At 35.1% G+C, this 25,384-nt stretch overlaps 1 protein-coding gene across 6 annotated transcripts in view; it reads right to left on the minus strand.

The window, feature by feature from the left end:
* The window catches only part of MLLT3 (MLLT3 super elongation complex subunit), a 317,963-nt gene that overhangs the window by 83,736 nt on the left and 208,843 nt on the right, over positions 1 to 25,384 (minus strand). The window lies entirely within an intron of this gene.

Raw genomic sequence — 25,384 nt, forward strand, 5'->3', positions numbered from 1 at the left:
AATTATAATTCCCAACATTTTAAAATCTGACCAAGTACTTTCCTCACAACACCCCTGTGAGGTAGGTTATAAGCCTTGCTCAGGGTCATATAGTCAATCAATCAAAAGCCAGAAAGACCAGGATTTGAACTCCAGTTTTCTGACTCCAGGTATAGCTCTCTTAGATTTCCAAATTAGATCAGCGAATTAGGGCAAATAAAATTGGACCATAGTGTCTTTAACAATTATAAATGCACACACATTCCCTTAATGACTCAGCATGATACATGGGATGATTTTATAATAAACAAAAATGTGATTTTATAGTTACTATATTCATGGACTTTTACTTTTATAATAAAAAAAATCACAAATGAACCAAATTAGATCCTTAGCATGTAAAACTGGGTAATCAACACGTAACCAGAGGAACTGTGCCATACTTACCTTTATCTTCTTAATTTATACCAGAGGAAAATGAAAGGATAAGTTTTGCAACTGCAATTTGCTTCTCCTGGCATGTTTATTATGTTTGATCTTTAATTCACCTTTTCCTGATTTAAGTCCAATGATATGTAAACCAAATGTGTACAGCAGTAACTTCAAAAAAAAAGTCTACTTGACATGTTATACAGATTCCAGAGAGGGGAAAAATCTCTTTTATGACTAAATACATATTCCACAAACCTATTCTGCTATTTTCTCAGAAAAACAATAGGCTTAACTATTTTATTGCAGAATAAGCCACCTAGAAAAACCTTTTTTCCCCCTACTTCAACAAACTAAACAAATCTTTTTTTAAAAAGAAGGGTAGGAGAATTATCAGTTTTCAGGAATTTAAGAGCCAAAAGCTGGAGGTAGGTTTCATGTTTCTGAAACTTTATTACTTCAGTAAACTATCTTAGAGGACATTTCCTGACATGGTAAACAATGCTATGAATAATCCAAACTATAGTATAAAAATGATGCACTAAAATTCCATCCTCTTAGATTTGTCAGTTTATTGAAGCATTCAATTTTTGTAATTTGCAAAAGATACAATAACTATAATACTAAAATCTCCAAGCGTGGCAATTCACTCAAAGTTACCTACATACAATACTAAATACATTTTTCTGAGCACATAATTTAAAAATTATGTTAACTAACCACTGCATTTTTCTATGAAACAATAATAAAATTAAAGCAGCTTTAGTACAAAGTCTCCATGAGGATACCTGTATTTATAATGCAAAATATTATCCTGGAATTTATTGTCTTGAGAAGTACAATAAAATTTCTCGGTCTTAAATACACAGATCAATTAAACTTACACAATGGTAAGCAAAGTCTCCTGGAATAATAACTTAACTCTTGCCTTACCTTGCCTTGCCTTTTTTTCCTGTACTAAGTTATCATTTGAGATTTTCACTGTGGAGTACCAGAAGGAGACTAATGTATAATAAATAAGCCTAGGAAGGAGACTGGAGCAAGAAACTGAAGGGCTTTGAAATTCCCAACAGTTTTATGTTTTATCCTCAAAGCACTGAGGAGTCAATGGAACTTTTGGACAAAGGGAGTGACATGGTTAGACCTTTCATTTAGGAATATCACTATGGGAATTTTATGGAGGACAAATGAGTGAGAATCTGGAAACAAGAACAACCACATGTTTATTGCAATAGGCCAGGTGAGAGGTAATGACGGCCAGGCTAGATTGACAGCCATGAAAAAGGAGCAGATGCCAGAAATGTTGTGATAGAACTGATGAGACAGTGGATCTTACTGAAGGAAGGAGGTAGTAAAAGAAGAGTGAAGATGATTGAGATTTTGAACCTAAATGACTAGATATATGGTAGTTACTTTTAAAGAAACAGAGAACTTAGGAAACATTAGGTTTGATAGAGAGTGTAGAAATGTTCTATTTGATATGCGAATTTGAAATATCCTATAGGCAGGGTACTAAATAAATGAATGAACAAAAGGCATTTATTAAGCTTTAACTATGTGGAAAGTACTTGCTATACAAATAGAAAAGACAGTCTCTGCTCTCAAAGAACTCATACGCTAATGGAAGAAGAAAATACACATAGGTTTTAGCTAAAAGTCTAAGACAGACTAATGATCCATAGGGTACAGAATCAAAATAGATGGCAATGTATCTTTTCTAGTGTTATTGCTACTGACAATTATATCTGTTTCTGGTACTGAACCATTTGACAGTGCCACAGGGATGTTGACAGCAAGGGCTTGGATGGCAGCAGAACCACTGGGATGTGGGAAGGAGACCTACTACTACTAGGGATCTGAGGTTTACTGACCAATGTTGGGAACTGGTCAGCACTAGATAGTGGCAAAGGAAAGGGTCCTGATTTCCAGTGTTGAGGGAATCAAGCTCAGGAAAGAGACTAGAGGGAGTCACCTACATAGAACAGATCTATGGACGCTAATGAGAAAAAAGGTACTGTAGAGACAAGAGTCCAGTACACAGCATTGCAGTACACACATGGTTAGGGGGTAAGAGAGGGCATGAGACATCAATGAAGATCCAGTAAAGGACACTAAGAAAGAGTAATCAAACAGAAAACAGAACCAAGAAAGTAGGGTCATGAAAATACAGGGAGGAAAGAGTATGGTCTCCAAGAAGAGAAGATGGTCAATGTCAAATGTACAAAAGTCAAAAAGAATATGTACTGAAAAAAGGCTACTAGATTTGGAAATTAAGAGATAAATAACAGTCAGACTAATCAGTTGCTTGGAGGTAATTATTATAGAATGTCAAGTACATTTTGTTTGCCAAAGACCAGTTAGGACAAATGGAAGATCAAGCAAACTGATTCAAAGTGTACATATTACTAAGAGTGCAAAAGCTTAAAGCAAAATATTTTAATATATACCTATTTGAAAATAAAAATATAAATTTGTAACAACTTCATTTTCTTTGAATATAGCATGTGGCATTATCTTTCTTCTATTCATCCTTTACTGAATGTCAATCCTTGTTTTCAAATTCTGGGACAAAATGAAGTTCCTTTATAAATAATCGCAACTAATACCCCTATAATCTAATAGCTCTGAAGATGGTTTGAAGAAATAAAGGGTTTGCAAATATTGGCTAAAATCAGGTTTGTGGCTATTTTTGAATTTCATTTTCCACACTGTCTCTGGCACCTATTACCACTGATAATCAAGGGCTGGCTTGACTGATTTTCTCTCCAGCTGCTACTTTTTCCCATTAGACCTCCTTTTATTTTAGTTTTTTTTCCTAACCTATTTAAACTGGCTTCCTTACTTGTATGAGGTTTTCAGCTCACTTAACACTTTGTTCCATAAATATTTGCATATGGCCAAATATATAGGAGGTGCACGAAAAGTGTGCTAGAATATTTCTTACAAAGGTATTCCCTAAAAGCCATAAAATATTGTAAGAAATAATACATAAAAAAACCATAAAGACATGCTTTCAGAATAGGATTTCTTTCTGCATCAAATTTTGTTTTTGAAAAAGGCAAATATAAAGGCCACCCAAGAACTGGAATAACATATAAATTGTAACTTGTCAACCGTCCAATGTCTGTCACCAGGAGAAGTAACCATTCACACCTCTAGAAAAGCTGTTATTTCTTGTTCTAATAAGACAAGATTCTAATCTGGGAGCAGCTGGATGGAGCTCCAGCCTTGGAGTCAGGAGGACCTGAGTTCAAATTTGGCCTCATACACTTGACACCTAACTAGCTCTGTGACCTTGGGCAAGCCACTTAACCTCATTTGCCTAGCCTCCCCCCCCCCCCGCAAAAGACATACCTGAAGCATCACCTTCTAAAAGGGACTATTCCTCATTATCTGTGGAGTCCTTCCCTACCTTCCCTCACCCCTCAATACTATTTATTTTGCAAATATATAAACATTTTGTGATCACTGTTCTATTTAAGTGTTTTTACTTTTTTTCCCTTCTCAGCAGAATTTAAGATACCTGAGGTTGGATTTTATGTCTCTACCACCTACCACCAAGCTTGGTACATAGTATGCTATAGGAATCTAACAAATGCTTGTTGAATTGTATCTGTGGGCCTGCCTTCCCACACCTCATCCAACAATATTTTTGTCTTTGCCATTTTTGCTAATTTTCTGTGTATGAGAAGAAACCTAAAAGCTATTTTAATTTGCATTTTTATTGGTGATTTATATCATTTCCACAAGGTTGAAGACTGTTTGCAATTCTTTTGGAAACTTTCTTCGTAATCTGACTACTACTACTACTGGGGAATGACCTCAGCTCAGGTAGTTTAAATGAACTCCCTAGATATCTTAAATATGGAACTTTTAAAAATGATGTTTCATGTAAATTATCCCTCCACATTATGATCTCTTCATATTTTTCCTGGATTGGTTTTATTCATGCAATAGCTTTTAAAATTTTATTCAACTGAATTTGTCAATTTTGTCTTTCATTATAAATTGTTATTTTGTTAAAAATTCTCTCCCTAATCATGGTACTTCCTCTGCTCTCCCCAATTTTTTTAAGATGCACTGTGACTTTTTATATTTACATACCCTGATTGTGCTGTATATCAGTGATACTCTGGTGTAAACCTAATTTCCGCCAAATACTTTCCTACTTTTTCCAACCATTTTTGTTGAATAAAGAGTGAAAGCCCCATTTTCTTGGATTTATTAAATACTGGGCCACCATGTTTTATATCTTTTAGACCTAGTTCAGTTGAATGAATTCAATTTTTTAACTAGTACCAAAAAGTTTTGATGATTACTATTTTATAATACAGTTTTGAGGCAAAGTACCATAATGACTCTCTTATTCCTAATTTGTTATTGTTATTCATTTTCAATGGAGCTCAGATGTTTATATACCTTATGTCAAATATTGTGAGAGAATAAGTTCATTCTTAACAGTTATGGGACATACCAAATTATTAAAGTTACTATTTCAGTGTAATTGATCTACCAGTTGGATTCATGCCATTAAACTCAAAAAGGACTTTTCAAAATTCCAATCCAATTATGCTCATCAAGTTTTCAAAATTTTTAAAGATCTCAGTACTATGTTTGCCTTCTATTTAGTTATTAGTTATAATTTGTGGTGTTTGACCTAAGTAAAGATTTTCAATGACTTCAAAGTCTTCAACTTTTCCCGCTTCAGATTTGTGTAGCTCCTTGACATCATCTCTCACTTCTACTAACTCAGGTATAAATATTAAATTATGTTTTATAATTGCCTTGTACCAGTCAGAAATACCTTATTGTGTGGTTTGAAGCAGAAAGTACAATTGACACAAAGCAATATGAAGTCCTTGCCTTCAGTTTAGTTCACGTGCACTCCTGGTTTGCTCGCTTTACTGACCAGCGCCATCGGCAAGGAAGCCCTTCTAGCAGGTGGGTTACTGGTATTTCTGATTTGTTCCAGTGTACCTTGCTCTCTTCTGGTACTGGAACATGAAGGAGTAACGTTCTTTCTGATGTCCACTTTGTCAAACTGATCATCGACACGGTTTTTAGTGTAACCAGCTGACAACTCTATGTCACCACATCTACATTTTAGATTTATAGTTCTATCTAGTTAGAATGCTAGCCTAATCATAATCCAGTGCCTAACTGGCAAGCATTTCAGGGTTCGTGTCTGGCCTCTCACAACTGCCACAGCAGTCTCAGAACATACGAAATCCCTGTGATACATCACCCTGACTACTATAGCCTTATTCTGCCATTAAAGCCTCTCTCCAATATGGATGATGTGTTGGGCTTTGAGGGGGCTTATTGACACTATTATTATCATTTCTCTTGATATTGTAGGGCCTTTGTTTTTTTAAGTTCTTGATGAACTGCTATTACGTAAGCCTTCTGTGATCTGGCTTCCAATAACATTCCCAATTTTATTTCATATTATTCTCCTTAACACGCTCACTATTCCTGTCAAACTATATAATTACTGCACATACATGACATTCGATTCCCCAGTTCAGTGCCTTTGGACAAATGGCTCTATAATTCTAGAATGTGCTCTGTCCTCATATCTGAATCATGGAATTACTAAAAAAATTAATTCAATATTTCATTTAAAACTTAATCCTGAACATCAATACAAGCCCTTAACTGTTTAGCATTCATTTAGAAATAAATTAATTTCAATGAATAAAATACTCATAACATTTACTTTTTTTTCCATGTCTGTCACTATCCTTCCCACTCCAAAGTAAATCTGCTTTGTTCTAAGAAACATACATAGTCAGCCAGAATAGATTAAGCCATTAGCCATGTCTGGAGAATGCATATCATTCTGGAACCTCTAGTTTATTGCCTTTCTGCTAAGGGATGGAAGGTATGATTCATCCTCAATCTTTTGTAGGTATGATTGATTATGGTTTAGTCAGGGTTCTGAGGTCTTTCAGCGATGATTCCCATCACATTATTGTTACAGTAATTGCCAAACTGTTCTCCCAGCTCTACTAACCTCATTCTGCATGAATTCATTCAAGTCTCTCCACCTTTTTCTCAATCTGTCACTATTACTCATCTCTTATGATGAAATAAAATTCCATTGCATCCACACAGTACAGTTTGTCCAGCCATTCCCCAACAGATGGACACTTTTGTTTCTAATTCTTTGCTACAACAAAAAGTGCTACTATAAATATTCTTAAAGACAACGGTCCTTTCCCTCTGTCCTTGACCTCATTGAGGTACAAGCTTCATAGAAGTATCACTAGGTCAAATGGTAGATCATTTAGTGACTTTTAAAAATATAGTTACAAACTGTTTTGCAGAATGGTTGAGCCCATGTATAACCTATATCAAACTGTTTGCCTTCTCAGTGACTGGGGAAGGGAAGACAGAAAGAATTTAGAACTAAAAAACTTTTTAACTAATATCCAAAATTATTTTTACATATAATTGGGGGAAAACACTAAATTAAAAAAAAAGAATGGTTGAACCAACTCACAGGTACACTAAGAGGGTACTAGTATGTCTGCCCTTCCATATCTCTTCTAATAATTGCTATTTTCCTCTTTTTATCACCTTTATCAATCTCATTAGTATAACGTATAAGGTTCAGTTGTTTCAACCTGAATAAATAGCAAATTTTAAAGAACAGTTCATGGGCTAACTCCTACACAAAAATCTTTCCTGACCTCCAAGGTATTAGTACTTTCTTCCTCTTAGAATTGCTTTGTGTTACTTTTTATCTATTTGTATTTAGTTGCATATATGTTATATTTTCCACCATGCACTAGAAATAATCTCCTTGATGTCAATAAAGGTATTTGCATATTTTTCAGCCAACAGAGCCTCACATACAGTAGGTACTTAATAAATGTTAGATGAACTGAAATGGATTTTGTATAATTCTACAAAGTTTCCCCTCAGTAGTTTTATCAGTATAGAGCTAAATCCATAAATTAATTTAAGCAACATTATCAACTTTATTATATTGGCCTGACCTAATCATGAGCAATATATACCTTTTGCAGTTGTTTTTATATGTCCTAAATCAATCTCAAGAGGCTAGCATCTAGATATTTTATGCATTTTTCAATTATTTTAAATGGAGTTCATTTACTTCTAGTTTTTGTTTGTACTAGATAGAACTATTAAGATTGTGTGGAATTATTGGCACTCACTAGCTGTATGACCCTGGGCAAGTCACTTAACCCCAATTGCCTAACCAAAAAAAAAAAAGGTTTTGTGGAATTACTGAAGCTATTGTCTCAATTAATTTTTTTTACTGATTCCCTCTTTTTTTTTAATAAATCATGTCATTTAAAATAAAGATAGCTTTGCTTTCTTTTGCCTAGGTTTTTAAATTTAGTATCTCCTTTTCATTGTGATAATGTCACTTCCAGTACTTTAACAAATGGGTTTTTTTTGTTTATTGAATGATTATATAAAAGAATAGTGAAGAAATGTAAAAAGAATCCTTGTTTTATGTTTTCTTTTACTAGAAAAGCTTTCAACTTTTTTAATTCATTGTTAATAATGCTAACTATTAAATTTTTAGATACATATTCTCAATCATATTAAAAGAGGGCCCTCTTGTGTCTATAATTTTAGACTTTAAAAATACAATAGTGATGTATTTTTTCAAAGGAATTTTTCCATGTATTAATATAATTGTTTATTTTTAGTTGTTTATGATTGATTATCCTAATCATTTTCTTCTGAGAAGTAATATGGTACAGAAGTAACATGGAACAGAGGGCTGGCCTGGTCGGAAAAACCTATGCCTCTTTCTGACATAAACTGGCTGTGTAGCCCTGGAAAAGTCACCTAATCTTACAAGACACAGGAAGCTTTCAATGTTGCAGTAAAATTGCCTATTGGCATTAGTGAAGAGATAATCCTAAACAGGAACTCCCTACAAAGATTAAATGGTTCCTTAATGCCAACTCAGACTTGCATCTCGGGCATGCATCATAAATGAATTAAATTTTGAATGCATTCCCATAGTGTCTTTAGTAGGAATTTATTGACAACTTTTTGAATCAATTTTCAGTAGAAAAACTGGCCTATAATTCTTCTTGCTGTCTTTATTACAGGTTTGGTATCAGAACTATATTTGTCTCACCAAAAGAGATTGGAGTCTTTCTTTTTCGGGGAAATCATTTTTATAGCACCAAAATTCTTTGTTCTCTAAATAGGATAGAAATAAATTTTAATTCCCTCAGAAAACTGGGGTGTTTCCTCTGCTTTGGTTGTGCATTTATGTCTTGATAAAGTTCTTTCTTCTGAGATTGGATGATGATCTCATTCATGTATTTGGTTAATATATATTTTTAACACATTCATTCCCTTTTAATTTTCAAGGCTACTAGTATATAACTGGGTCTAGGAGTTTGTGATGTCATTATTTCATGCATATCTGTTGCCAAAAGAATATTTTTCCCTCTTTTTTATCTTTTTCAACTTCATAGTAACACTATATAAGTATTAGATAGAATTTAGAAAATACAGTGAAGTCAAAACTATTTCATCACTAATTGGTGGAATAGTAAGGGTAAACGAAGATTGATAAAAGATACTTTATGTGCAACTATAGCCAACTTCAAGAAGATGATACTGATAAGTATAATAATAGTTAAAGAAATTAGATACCTGATTGACCAAATTGTTGCTTAGGAAAATCAAATAACAAAAATAACAAGAGCAGTAATAGCCAGCATTTATATAGCAACTTAACATTTACAAAATATTTTATGTATTTTATAACATTTGTTCTTCCTAACAATCCCATGAGGTAACTGCTACCACTACATTTTACTGACAGGGAAACTGAGGCAGACAGGTTAAGTGCTTTGCCCAAGATCAGCTACTAAGTTTCTGAGGCCAAACCTGAACTCTAATCTTCCTAACTCCAAATCCAGTATTCAGTTAGGCACCATCTAACTGCCTCTATCAAATAAATATTTAACCATAAGCACAGAAAGACAATGGAGGCCTTTAGTTAATATTGTAGATTTCTTATTATCATAATCATCTTACAAAACATAAAAATCTGCCCTTCGAACTAATGATTGCTGCTCAGAGAATTTATCTCATGGAGTACAATAATCAATTTTCAGACTTACATGCCAATTCTTGCTCTCCTACTTTGAATTCAGAAAAAGAGAAGACTAGGTAAAAAGATGAGACTTAATGATTTAAGATGATAATAATTATATTGACTGATATTTATTTAGCACTATAAGGTTTTCAGAATGCTTCCCATAAATCATCTCGTTTATTTCTCACTATGAACCTGTCAGAAAAGTTACAAGTATCATCATCTGCATTTTATAGAAAAGGAATGTAGGGAAGTAACTTAGCTAGGGTCACAAGGTTATTACTAAATGAGGAGGCCGGATTTGAATTCAATTCTGACTATAAGTCTAGCACTCTACCCACCACTTACTGTGATCTAAACTGGGGCAGAACTCTTTTAAAGACAAGAACAACAACAAAAACAATAATAAATAAGATGAATTTCCATTCAGATCCAGTAGAGGGAGCATAAAACATTGCTTTGTAGTAACAGTGTTTCAGGTTCTGAAAAAGAAAGGTCCTTACCTTTAAAACACTGTTTTTGAGCAGGCCAAATATGAATAGAAGGTCAAAACATCAGAGGATGGCAGACCTAATGCTGGTCAGGAACTCAAGAGGCCAGCAAGTCCAATACCCTCGTTTTACAGAGAAAAAAAAAATTGAAAACGAGGAAGTTAAATGACTTGCTCAAGGTCTCACAGGTAACCAACAGAGGTAGAATTTTAAACAACTCCTCTGACTGTAGAGTCAGGGTGTATTCATTCCATTGCACCATGCTGCATCATTGCACTAAATAAGTATTTTCAAATTAAAATATCAAATTAGGAGAAAATAGTGATCAGAGTGTCAGCTATGTTACAACACCTGCCCTCTAACATATCTGGCTTTTAACAGAGCTATGTGAGCAATTCAACTCTTCAGCAGCCATTTAGGCCAAACAAGCCATCTACTATGTAACAGACCCAACAAGAATCCATCCAGCCTCTGCTCAAAGACCTCCAATAAGGAGGAACCCACCACCTCACTGTACTTCTAGTTAGCTTTACTTTTTTAGGAAACTTTTTCCTAACATCAAGCCTGAAGTTTGACTCTTTGAAACTTTAGTCCACTGATCTTAGCGAAATGGAACCAGTCTAATTCCTCTGTCACATGGACACTCCTTCAAATAATTGAGAATAGCTGTCATATCTCCACTGACTCTTCTATTCTCCATGCTAAACAACCCCAATTCCTTCCATCAATTCTTGTGCGACATGGATTCAAGACTCTTTATCATCCTACTTGCCCCACTCTACATCCTTTCCAGATTATCAAGGTTATATTTAAAATATGGCACTCAAAATGGACACAGAACTCCAGATGTAGTCTTGACCACTCCAGAGTAAATATGAATTATCACATTCTTAGTTCTGGAACCAATGTCTCCTTTAATTCTACCAAAGATGACATTAGTATTTTAAGCTGCCACATCTAGCACTAAAAACAGCAGATCTTTTCAAGGCAAAAAGACTTCCATTTTGTGTATGTGAAGTTGATTTATTTTTATGTACCCAAAGTGGTAAGACATTTATCTCTCTTGAATTTCATTATATTAGGTTCATCCCAGTGCTCTGGATTGTTTTCTGGATCCTGAGTGATATCCAATGTTCTAGCTATTCCCTCCTAGGAGTCTTTCATCTGTAAATCTACAGTGTGCTATGCTTTTGATCCAAGTCATCAATAATTTTTTTTAAAAAAGCCCACAAACACCTCAGGCATGCTGCTGGATACCTCCTACCAAGCTAACATTGAACCATTAATGTCTACTCAGAACTGAGTCAACCAGTTCAGAATTCAATGAATTGCATTACTATTTAGTAGACCATTCTCCATCTTTTCCTTCAAGGATAGTATGAGATAGTTATGAATCTGGGTAAGTGGGGAAATGATGGTGGCTTTGAGAGTGATAGGGAAGTTATGAAGAGGGAGGGCTTTAAGGGGAGAGGTAATGAGAAATTTTGGACATGTTGAATTTAAGACATCTAGAGGACTTTTATTTTGACATGTCCAATAGCTATTTGGAGATGCTAGATTAGAGGTCAGGACTAGATAAAAAGAAATGAGAATCAGTTGCTTGGAGATGATAAATGAATCCAAGGGAGCTGATGAAATCACTAAGTGAAGGGAAGAGAAGGGAAAAAAGAAAAGGACCCTGGACAGAGCCTCCCCTTCTGAACCCAACTTATTAGTCCAGAAGCTTGGATCTCACTGCTGGAAACTTCTGTGTCCAGAGTTAAATCTCTAAATGCCATACTACCCCCCCTTAATTATGGATGTAGAGGCTACTTACCCCAAAACTGTCACACAAAAAAAATAGGGTTTGAGGTCTTAGTTCATTATGTCAACTGAAAAAACCCCTCTACTCTCCCATATATGTAAATGAGTGGAGAGGAAAGAGAGACAAAGTTGAGCACAGCAAGCAAGGTTATTTTCTCTCCAATAAGCTTGCCTTTTCATATGCATATATGGCAGCTTAGTTAAAAGAAGCTAAAAGTTTACCCTAACTTAAATAAATAACCGAAGAGCTCTCACTCTTTTCCCCCTCATTTCATATCACTCAAAAATCCTCCCCTTGGATCTCCTCCTTTACTCCAGGCTCAGATGAGTGAAAAGAGGAAATTGTGAAGGAAGAGGTCTGTTCCTTACAAGGCAAATTGTAAATTTGATAAATTTACAATTTATTTGATAAAATTCCTTTTATCTCATCTCCCCTGTCTTTTCCAGCAACATCTCTTCTGTCTTTTCCTGTCATCTTTAATCTCTTTCTATTTACTGGTTGTTTCCGTCTGCCTACAAACATCTCCTCCATTCTCTCACCTGTCCCCATCATCCCTGCTAGATATCGGCACATATTTCTTGTTCACCTCTCAGCTAAATTCCTTGAGAAGGCAATCTACATTAGGTACCTCCACTCTCTTCTAATACTTCTGCAACCAACTTTTCAACCTCATCATCCAATTAGAACTGCTTTCTACAAAATCTGACTGGAGACTTTTTCTCCAACTCTCTCATTTTTTTCAATGACCTTCAGCATTTGACTCTGTTAATCACATTCTCCCCATAGATACAACATTCTCCCTCCACTCCTGTGAGTTCAGTCCTTTTCTCCCTTCCTGAACTAATGACACATATCACCAACTGCCTTTTGGATATCTTGCACTGGATGTTCTGCAGACATTTCAAACTCATCATATCAAAATAGAAGTCTATCTTTCCCTCAAATTTCTCTACTCTTTTAAACATTATTATTATCATCCTCCCAGACACTCCTGCTCCAAACCTTGGTGTCATCCTCAACTCCTCACTCTCATGTAACCCAAATATCTAATCCTTTGCCAAATCTTGTGACTTCTATATCATAACATTTATCTTATAGGTTGCCTTCTCTCTGCTCACACAGATGCCATCCAAGCTCAGGCCTTCACCTCTCTCCTGGTTATTGCAACAGTTTTCCAATTGATCTCTTTACCTCAGTCTCTTTCCACCACAATTCATCCTCCACTCAAGGTGCCAAAATGATTTTCCTCAAGTCTAGGTCGACCCTGGCACTAAACTCTAGTCCCTCTCTTATTACCTCCAAAACCAAATATTAAAAGCTGTTTGCCACTGAAAGCTCATCACCTGACCCCTTCGTTTCTTTGCAAAGCTTTTCAAACCTTCAAGTGCTAAAGAGTTGGAAGATGCTAGTATTCCTTCCTGAAATTACCAATTTTAGTTAATTGACTGACACTTGCTAAACAGCCATATATTTTTGCTTCTGATGGTATAGAGGCTTAATCCTATTTTGAATAATTCTATTTATATACAATTTTCAGCTCTGATGAAACTTAGGCCCTGTGCTTTAATTAGGCTTAAAACCCACAAGTTCTATTTAGTAGAAGTTTCTGTTTCAAGACTATTCTTTATGCTTATGGTTTGAAACGAAAAATACAAAATGTTAGTTTAAGTAATTCTATTCCTTTCTAAGATCAGGTGCAGTTTAGCTTTGGTTTTCTTGATCAAGTTTCAAAAATACCATTAACGACCCAGGTCTTTTGACTTCAGATTTGCTTTTAAGGTAGCCACACCACCTTAGTTTAACATTTTTGCCAATGCTGGAAGAAACTGGAATAACACACCATCACTTTGGATGGGAAGCTGGATCACAGGTGTTTGAACTCTTCCAAACCTGCCTAATGATTCTAAACCAAGCTGAGTAGTAACTCCTGGGTTAATAACAAGTCCTGAGTCAATTGTATTAATTCCAAGCTTCATTTGTATCTAGATTTCTAAGATGGTGTTCAAATTAACTAGATGTTCTCTAACATTCCTCTTCAGTCCTATCTCTGAAAATCTACCTACAACTTTGATGCTTGTTTGAAGCAAACTTCACTGAAAAACACTACCCAAGATAGCATAAAGTTAGGAAACAGAGAGAGAATAAGTGGTGCTTTCATTTTAACCCACATTTTCATTACATTTTTTTCCTTTGCACCTCTGACAAAGGTGGCAAAGTCAGGAAAAATACATGCAAATCTTTGTTACTGCAGGACATATTATTGAGTCTGTAGATTATCTTTGCTTTTTGTTTTTTCTTCTTCCTTTTTCTACATTCTGTTTATTATTGGAGAAAAAACCATTTTTAGATCAAATCAATCACTTTGTTAGTAGCACTGGTACAATGTTTGGATTGTGACAAGTTGAGAAAAAAAGACAGAATTAGGTTTGGACACTATCAGTGGGCTTATATTGTATTTCAAATGAAAATAGAGGAAAGGAAACCAGGGCCCTTTGGTCATAAATTAGACCGTTGTCTCTAAGTAGAATACTAAAACAAGGTTATAGAAATACAAGGAAAGGAGTCTTAAAAAAATTCTACCTATCAAAGCTTCAAATGGGAAGAGGGAAAAGTTCACACTAGAACAACAAGAACAATTCCACAGGGTTCGATGAGGAGAAAGTTGTGACCCAGAAAAGAGAGCAAAGACCACAGCACATGTAGGAGGCTTAGCTGACCAGGACCATGAGGTTCTGTAATTACATATCCCTCTAGGCAAAAGTTCCATACTGCTCTGTGTCATAGACTCCTTGAGCAGTCTGCTAAAGCATATGGATATGTTCTCAGAATAAGATTGGTTACCTATGTACATAATTGAAGGCAATGCTAATTTTCAGCTAGAAGTAAGGAAAAATAAAGATGTGATCATTTTTCTAATCCAACTTCAAGAAACCCCAACATCTACCCAAGAATTTCTTAAGGGGGCCTTGGAGCCCAAGATAAAAACCTCTGCTCTGAAGTGAGGAAAACATCGGTAGATCCTCCCCCCTTTTTAAAAAGCAACTGCCTTTGTCATTACATTTCTCACCTCTGAGGACCCCACTACCTTTATGTTTAATCCTACATGAGGCATCAATGTATGGTAAATAGTATAAAACTTGAATCATTAAAACCTGCATAGTAGATAAAGTACTGAACCTAGAGTCAGGAAGAACTGAGTCCAAACTAGCCTCAGATACATACTAACTGTGTGACTCTGGACAAGTCAATTAACTGATGTCTGCTTCAATTTCCTCACTTATAAAAAAAAGGAGATAATACTAGGGGGATAAAAATAAGCAAACAGATAGAGAGATAGACAGACAGACAGATAAATGGATAAATAAAGAATGAATGAATGAATGCTGCCAAGATGTTTGTGAGTACAAAATGAAATGGTATTTATAAATTGCTCCACAAACTTTTAAGTGCTATCTAAATCTGATTCATTCAAACTAACTAGTTGTATGACTATAGGCAAGTTAGCCATGGATATAATTACCTTGAGCATCATTTTCCTTACCTCAAAAATAAGGATAATAGATATGATCATAATTGTAGAGCTAGAAGGCACTTTTGAGACAAATAGTCCAATCTTCTCATTTTAGAGATAAGAAACCTGAGGGTCAGAGAGGTGAAAGACTTTTTCCAAAGTCACATTGATTTTAAGTGACAGAGGCAGGATAGTACCTGTAGTACCTACTTCATAGGGTTTTTGTAAGGCTTAAATGAAAATAATATAGGTAAGCACATTGCATACCCTGGAATATTATATAAATGCTAGTTATGATTAGCCCAACTAGGTTTATGCCCAGTGTACCCAACAAGAAATGAGTTATCTACCTATATTTGGTTATATGAATGTAAACCATTCTTAGCAGCTGTATTCTCCCACAAGACAGATCAGAATACTGAAAGAATAAAGGCTTTTTCACAACTTTATTCATATATCTGTCAGAAATATATCAACGTCAAAAGAGAACATATCTGCTATGTACACAAATCAATTCAACAACAACACCCTAATCAAACACAGAAAGAAGAGAAAAATAAAATGGAAAGCAAAGACAAAAATAAATTGAAGTGATAAAATTAAGGGCAGTGATAAAACATCTAAAATTGTTATTCACTTCCCTTCCCCACTCAATTGAAACCTGAAATAAAATATCTATGGTGGACAAATGTCCCACAAAGACCAACATGAAATATAAGTAAATCTATTTGAACACAATTTATTTGGCTCATCTGAGAAAATCCAATACAAATGTTTTTGTTAAACTCAGGGAATCGAGCAGATTAGCTAACAGTTTAGATATTATATTAGGGGTTTTTTTTTAAAGAGCTCCTCCTAGCTTTATCATTTCAATGGATTTCATTTTCAATTTGATTCCTTCTTTCACCTTCAGAATTTCTTTTTTGTTTGATTGGAGTTTTCTGAGTTGTTGACTTTCCAAAAAGAAAGCAACTGTGATAAACAATAATTTGGGCAAGTCAGAAACTTCTCTGGGCCTAAGTTTCCTCACCTGGAAAAAAAGGAGTTTGGACAGGATGACTTACAATATACCTTTGAGCTACAGATCTATGGTCCAATGAACTATGATTAATGCAAAGACCAATCACCACTCCAGAAGACTAGCAATGAATCCTGTTTCTCTGACCTTCTGGCAGAGAGGTGATGAACTCATGGTGCCAAATGAGATATAAATTTTAAGACATAGCCAATGTATGAATTTCTGCTGTTGTTACTATACTTATTTGTTACAAGGGAGAGATTTTTCTTTTTGGAAGAGAAGAGTTTGAGAAGGAAGAAGCCAATAGTGATGGTGAATGATACTAAAACACAAACACAACACACACACACCCAGTATGTCAATGAATAACTTAAAAATCAGAAAGGTTTATAAGAGTCCACAGACAAGCAAGAAAGCATTTGAACTACTGTGTAAATTTTGAATTGTTATTAAAAACAAGTTGTTCCTAAAGGGGAAAAAAAAACCTATATAAAATAGATTTTATTTTAAAAAACCTGCCTTGTATTTCACATGCATATTGAGATATTCAGGTATGTTAATGTTCATTACGTTCATAATAAAAAGGAAAATTAAATAAAAAAGAAACTCAGGAAGTTCACCAATTCACTTTTACTACTTAAAAGATTCATCCAAAAGACCATATTTCCAGAATACATAATATATAATGCTACTTTGTATAAAGGGTTACTAAATCTTCACCAGGTTATAATAATACACTGTTTTATAGCCAGCTATAAATCTATGAGTCACATTTCCTACTATTTGTATGACGTGAGCCAACAACATAGCACATGGTCCCTCTCCTCTGACCTAGTTCTGATCAGAAACAGGAGGATTCAGAATACCTGTAGGATATCTAGCCTAGGCTTAGATTATTTTGATCTAGAGAAGGCCCATGAATCCTCCAGCCAATGAAAAGGTTTATCCCAAAATTAAATTATAATCATTAGAGCAAGTCAAGCAGACTCCAGTATTGCCTATCTAACCTGTTTTTCAGATAGTCTACAAACCACAGGAAAAATGTCCACTCTCCCACTGGGGATGGTCCAAGGCTTATGTTGAACCAGATTCTACCAAAAAAAAAAAAAGTACAGGTATAAATCAACACAGGAATCACCCCAGCATAATCCTGAAAATCTTCCATCTCCTGGATAACACCCGACCAAATCACATCTCTTAGGACGCCTTTGGCCAAAAACGTTCCACAAACCAGAAAATTATTTGCAACCACATTATGGTTCTATGGTCCAAAGACTATCATTTGAATAACGTTTGTTATTTTAGAGAAGTTCACTAAGCTTCTTAATTTTCTAACAAGTACCCTGGTTCAGGAAAAAAAAGTACTACAACAATTAATAACACTTTTATCTAGTGCCTTAATGTTCTTAACAAAATGCATGCCTCACAATAACCTCTTAAAGAACATCCCTTCTAAACCTTTAAATGTCTATGACGCTTTCTATTTCTAAATAAAAAAACAAAGCACAGACGCAATGAATTTGAAATCAAATAAACATGAGAGAAAGTTAATCTCACACACATAATATCCATAAATTGGCATCAGTGTTCGTGGAAATCATCACTTCCTACCTGGTTACATTCTTGAACTTTATCAGAATCTCTTCTTCTGTAAAATCACATCAACTCTAAAAACTCATACCTCTTCAGTAACCCCTGGAACTCCTCCCTTCCTCTGTCTGGAGAGAGAAGAGAGGGGACAGTAGAGAGTTTCTCCTATAGCCTCCATCTGAGAAGACCAACCAGACTAGACACCTAGTTCATCATTTTCTACAGGCTACACTCCTAACTTCATCAAACTCTGTGTTGAGTACCCTTCCTTCTCCCTGCACCTTTTCAGTTTCTTTTTTTATGCTGTCTTCTTTCACCCAATTAGCTCCTTGAGGGCAGGGACTGACTTTTGCTTTTCTTTGAATTCCTAGCACAGTGCCTGGCATTTAGGAGACATTTAATAAATAGCTAATGACTGACTGACTACTACCCTTACTAATATTTATACAACACCAAGGTCACTTGGTGTTAACATCTAAGGTCAATTGAAGGGTGGGGTGGTCCTGAGAAAGTGAGGAAAAAAGTAAAGTTTGTTATCTTTGCCCCTCCCTTTTGTCAGAGCAGGTTTTCCAAGTCAATTGCTATTTCTTTACCCCCTTCCCATGAGCTTCCTGACTATATAACTGTAGCAAAGTTATAAAAGTCAGCAAAGATTAGAGCTGGAAGGAACCTCAGATATTATCCTGTTCAACCTACTCCTTTTACAGACAAAGAAACTGAGGTTCAGAGAAGTTAAACTTGGCTCTTAACCCACAACTAGTTCTTAAAAGATATGAGGGATCAACTGTAAACTTTCCGGTAAATTTCTTTTAAACTTAGAAAATCAATAGGAGAGGGATCCGACTTAGGATTTCACTGTTACACAAAATTCCCCAGCTCAATGTAAGGTCAGCAACTTCTCTCCAACTTCCTTGCTGAGAGTTTTACATTTAGAATTAGAGGCTAAACTTGATCCCGTATCTTCCTGGCTCCAAAATCAGCTCTCTACTCCACTATTCCACCCAAACTCTTAAAAAGTATAAATGGAAACCCCCACCCCAAAAAAACCTCAAATTCAAAGTGAGTTTACTACTCATTCCACTTTCTAGTGCTTCTGAGAGAAAGAGAGAATATATTAATAATTTAAGATCTGAAAACTTTCAAAAATCATGGGCATATAAAGACATTTTATTCACCATTTTAAAAATCTTGATTAAATTTTTTTTAGTTGCTTTCCTTAGTTCCAGTCTGAGAAGAGATGAGCCCTTCCCACATTTTGGAAAATACCACTGAAAACCACTTCTGAAGACATCCCTGCCCATCTTTTTCATCTAAAAAAATTACTTCAAAACTGTGCTTATCCATAATTTACTGAAAATGAAAACCTATCCAGCCCTCATAGATAGGCTCTAGTAGGTTGATTCTGGCTTAAGAGAAGAGCTCTAATCAACATTTTTCCTTTATTTTGGAAGGGAACCACAAACTATGAAGGAAGAGACAAGAGGATGAAAAAATTCACTGCCAACCCCAATTGCCTCTAACTACCCCGGAAAGTTTACCAAGTCAGTTTCATCTCTGCAAGGGAAGGCCTTGTTGAGGATTGTTTTACTGGTCCAAAATGAGAGAGATGACAACAATGGGGGTTTTGTTTTCTTTTTAATTTCTCCAAGTTAAAAAAAGAGTATTTTAAAAACAAGAAGGTTCTACGACAAACTAGAAAACACCACAGGAGTGTGGGGGGAAGGAAGACAGTGAAGAAACTTGGTTTCTAGTCCTGGCTCTCCATTAGCCTGCCCTATAAAAAACTGTAAGTGCTAGGAAGCATCAGCAAAATTCCTCCATGAATCCGGAACCCAACATGAAGGGCATTTAACTGTCCCGTTATATTTTATAACAGTTCACCCTGCCAAACTCATGACTTTTGTCCAGAAATCCATACATAAAAATCTTGGCTACCTTGTCCTTCAAATTCTTTCACATATTAGCCACACAGCTCATAGCTAGGCCCACTGGGAGGATCTGTCAGGACCCATATCATTCAGGGAATACTTCTATTAGTGGACTCATGTTTGCCAAGATCCAGTTGACTAGTCTTGCCTCATGATAGGCAAAACCATCAGAAAATCAGACAAAACAGCATTCCTGAAGGGCTAAATTGTTATAGGGAAGAGTCAATTGGGGTAGCAAATAAAGTAATGTGTTAGAACTGGGGTGGGGGAGGGAGATAGGGAGCTTTAGGAGATTCTTAAATTTTAGTAGGACAGAAGGACCCTAAACTGCCCAAATCTAGAAAGTCTCAATACAGTTGTAGTAATATCCCCAGGTCTCCTTAACATCACTGTCCACATGTGCTATTACTTGATCTATACGCTGTCCCACCTCTACTTCAAGTTATAGTTCCCAAAGTTCACTTACATTTGCTGCAAAGTGCTCAATACATTCAAAGACAATTTATTTTTATTTTATCTGTTAGTGATTCAGCTTGTCTAAAGCCGTTAACAATAAGCAAAGAATACTTGGCTTTGCTGTGTTTTTGCTTTCCCTGTCAAGCTTCTTAAGCACCCACTGCACCAATCCTACAAAGTCACTGGAAGCTCTCCTTATCACACTAAGAGGTCTATCCAAGAAGAAAGCCCAAAAAATGACATGGAAGCCCAAAAAAGGGGATCAAAATGACTTGAGTATGCTACAGTAAACCCATTACGTATAATTTTATAAATGTATAAATGGCGCTTTAAAAAAAAAGACTAATATTTAGAAAAACATAAGTTGCTCATGTGTAGGCCAAGCTAACATAATAAAAATGACAATTTACCTAAATTAGCTTACTTATTCAATGTCATACCAATCAAACTATCAAAAATTATTTTATAGAGCCAGAAAAAATAATAACAAAATTCATGTGGAAGAACAAAAGGTCCACAATATCAAGAGAATTAATGAAAAGAAATGCCAGGGAAGGTGGCTTAGCCATACCAATCTTAAATTGTATTATAAAGCAGCAATCATCAAAAGTACTTGGTACTGGCTAAGAAATAGAGTGGTGGATCAGTGGAATAGGTTAGGTATGCAAGACACAGTAGTCAATGATTATAGTAATCTATTATTTGATAAACTCAAAGATCTCAGCTTCTGGGATCAGAACACACTCTTTGACAAAGACTGCTGGGAAAACTGGAAAAGAGTATGGCAGAAACTAGGCATTGATCAAAATTTCACACCATATACCAAAATAAAATCAAAATGGGTTCATGATTTAGATATAAAGGCTGATACATAAAGCAAACTGGGAGAGCAAGGAATAGCTCATCTGTCAGATCTATGGAGAATGGAAGAATTTATGACCAAACAAGAGACAGAGAACATTATGAAATACAAAATGAATAGTTCGATTACATTAAATTGAAAGGTTTTTGCACAAACAAAGCCAATGCAACCAAGATTTGGAGAGAAGCAGAAAACTGGGAATTTTTGCAACCAGTGTCTCTGATAAAGGCCTCATTTCTAAAATGTATAGAGAAATGAGTCAAATTTATAATAATACAAATCATTCCCCAATTGATAAATGGTCAAAGGACACAAACAGGCAGTTTTCAGATGAAGAAATTAAAACTATCTATAGTCATTTGGAAAAAATGCTCTAAATCACTAGTGATAGGAGAAATGCAAATCAAAACAATTCTGAGGTACCACATCACACCTATCAGATTGGCTAACATGACAAAACAGGAAAATGACAAACTCTGGAGCAGATGTGGGAAAATTGGAACACTAATGCATTGCTGGTGGAGTTGTGAACTGATCCAACCATTCTGGAGGGCAATTTGAAATTATGCCTAAAGGGCTATAAAAATGTGCATACCCTTTAAACCAGCAATACCATTTTTAGGTCTGTATCTCAAAGAGATCATACAAATGGGAACAGGACCCACATGTACAAAAATGTTTAGAGCAATATTTTTTTGTGGTAGCAAAGAATTGGAAATTGAGGGGATGCCCATCAGCTGTGAAATGGCTGAACAAGTTTTATGAATGTAATAGAATACCACTGTGCTATTTCTTATAGAGCCAGAAAAAATAATAACAAAATTCATGTGGAAGAACAAAAGGTCCACAGGCAGATGAGCAGGCAGATTTCAGAAAACCCTGGAAAGACTTATATGAACTGATGCTGAGTGAGGTGAGCAGGACCAGGAGAACATTGTACACAGTAACAGCCACATTGTGTGATGACTAACTTTGATAGACTTATCTCTTCTTAGCAATGCAAGGATCTAAGACAACTCCAAAAGACTCATGATAGAAAATGCTGTTCACATCCAGAAAAGAAATATGGAGTCTGAATGCAGATCAAATGAATGCAGAGCAAATAATATGCTCTCTCTTTTTTCCTTTTTTTGTTTGTTTCTGCTTTCTTGTAGTTTCTTCCATTGTTTCTAATTCTTCTATATAAGATGACTAATGTGAAAACAGGTTTAATATGAATGTATATGTAGAGTCTATATCAAACTGCATGCCATCTTGGGGTGGTAGAAGTGGAGAGATGGGGAGAAAATTTGGAATTCAAAATCTTATGGAAGTCAATGTTGAAAACTAAAAATAAATAAATAAATAAATAGATAAATAAATGAATGAATGAATGAATGAATGAATGAATGAATGAATGAATAAACTTACAGATCAACAACAGATATTCCACCAGTCAATAATAAGTTAATAGCGAGATAAGGAATAAAAAGTCAAAAGTGAAATAACATTTAAAATATGAACACTCAGGTTTTTCCAAACAATTCAACTGTATTTCCCAATATTCAGAGAATTAATTAATTATGAACATAAAAGAAGTTTCATTCTACTAAATCTACCATTGTAGGTCTAGAAAATTTATGCTGAGCATCTCAAATACCCTTCATGATCCTTAGTCCATTATTAAAGGAGTTTGGCTGTCTTACAGATGGCTGTTAACTAGGTAGTAGACTATTTTTTGTTAGAATATTATTTGTTAGAATATTAAAATCTTCATTAGCAATGAATTTTACCTGGCTCTTCCTATTAGAGAAGCAAACCAGCGACCCAAGTATTACCTCCTCCATGTGTTAACAACTAAACAGTTGAAACTGAGCAATTTCAATTTCATAATGGCTATCTCCATCCAGAAAATGGTATTTGTGATTACTAAAAAGACAGCAAAACTTTACTTCAGCTTTCTTGCCCTACAGAGAAGGGCCACCCCAATAACAGCTGCCACAGAGGAGAAGGACCTGGCTCCTTAGTATGATGATGGGTTAATTGGACAGCTTCCAAATACCACTTGCAGCTATAGTGTCCTACAATACTCTGCCTGTGTATTCTTTACAACCCTGGAGCCACAAACTACAGGATTGATATATATGGATATCTGATCAACTTCGCCTCCATTTCTACCAATCCACTATTTCCCTAAGTGTATTATCATTTTGGTCCTCCTAGAGAACAAAGGACAACAACCAACCGCCATCTCCTCACTAGAATGCAAGCTCCTTGAGGGTAGGCCTCTCTTTGCTTATCCATTTTTAACCCCAGAACTTGGCACAGTAATTGGCACAAAGAACATATTTAATAAATTCTTTTCTACTGAAATACAAAAATAATTTGGTAAGGCTTCTATGAACTGATGTTAAAGGAATTAAGCAGAACCAACAGAACAACATGCACAATGACCACACTTATTTAAGGTAAAACAACATGAAGAGATATCAAAGCTTAATGCAATGACCAATTTTGATTCCTACAGAGTTGATGAAGTATTCCCTCCTCTCAGTAGAAAAGTAGTAGACAACAAGAATCAAACAAAGATTATGCTACTAGATGGGGCAGCTAGGTGCGCAGTGGATACAGTACCGGCCCTGAAGTCAGGAGGACCTGAGTTCAAATCCGGCCTCAGACCAAACACTTGACACTTACTAGCTGTGTGACTCTGGGCAAGTCACTTAACCCCAATTGCCTAAAACCAAAAAAAAAAAAAGATTATGCTATCAGACAGCATCAATACAATAGTTTCTTTTGATTAACTGCATTCCTTTGCTATAAAAGTTCAACTAGATGTGTGACCCAATTGCCTAAAATTTAAAAAAAAATTTTTAAAGTTCAACTAGAACATAACAGTTATACTAAAAATAAATTAATAAACTATGAATGAAAAGCCAGGAGCTTGTTGATTATAGTGAACAATATCAGAATATTAAGTCTAAAAACTAGGGCAGGCAAAGCCTGAAAACATGGGGGAATAACCTACTAATTGGTGAGCAGGTGTGTGTATGTGTGTGTGTATTTATAAAGTTCTCACCACTGAAGTCCTTGGCAATGTCAAATGGTTTAACATTAGACACAGACATGGCTTTATTAATAGAAAAACATTGAAAAAAAAATACCTTACCATCATCTTCTTTATTACTGAAGCTTGAGGAGAGACCATGGGGCCTTTCCAGCTACTAAAACCTCCTCTGTGTGTTGTCTCTCCCAATTAGAATATGAGTCCTTTGAGAACAAGAACTGCATTGCTTTTTAGTTGTATCACTTAGATCTTTCTACATAGTAAACATTTACTAAATGCTCTTTCATTCACACATATGTGAATATATGTATATAAAGAGATACGTGAATAAATATACATATATGAATAAACACATACATATGAATAATACATAAACGTACTTGAAGAACAAGGATTCTGACATAATTCAAGAATCATGTGTTTTTAATTAAAGAATCCCAATACAAGAAGAAAAATTCGTCTGTGGTTCTTATTTTTCTATTTTATTTATGACAGACCATTCATGACTGAAAGTTTAAGCAGAATCCACAATAAAGAAAGGGTTTTGATGACAATGTTAACCATATGAACAAAAACAGGAATAAACACAAAATTTAATTTTGAATTATACAACATCCGTCTAACTTTTTCCTCTGTAAAACTATAGGTAACAGCAATACAATAAAGCACAGTGCTTAACTAGGGAAGCCATTAATCCCAATTCTGACATTAGGAGAGTGATCACTGACTACTTTACCTCAATGATTCTCCATTTCCTTATCTAGAAAATAGAGGTAATCCTAGGAACAAAGATTTAGAATTAGAATGGAATAGAATTCAAAGGTCACCTATTCTAATTCATTAATTTTACAGATAAGGAAAGAAGCTCAAAAAAATTACTTAGGTAATAAATGGAAGCGTTAATAATGAAAGCTTCCAATACCTGCTTCATTTCTGTTGTGAGGTTCTAATGAAACAATGTATGTAAAGTTCTTTTCAAATTTTATAGAACTATATAAATGTTAGTTAATATTATATCTAGTTTTCATTTGATCATCATAAATAATATGCATTCATATAACATAACATTAACTGCGTTTTAAAATTTCGTCATTTTGGAACTTCCAAAATGGTGTCAAAAAAAAAAACAACTTGAGGAGGTTGGGAGAAAAACTCAAACCATATGAG

This window comes from Phascolarctos cinereus, unplaced genomic scaffold, assembly GCF_003287225.1.
Source record: "Phascolarctos cinereus isolate Bilbo 61053 unplaced genomic scaffold, phaCin_HiC Scaffold_4;HRSCAF=312, whole genome shotgun sequence".
In the NCBI taxonomy this organism is placed as follows: Eukaryota; Metazoa; Chordata; class Mammalia; order Diprotodontia; family Phascolarctidae; genus Phascolarctos; species Phascolarctos cinereus.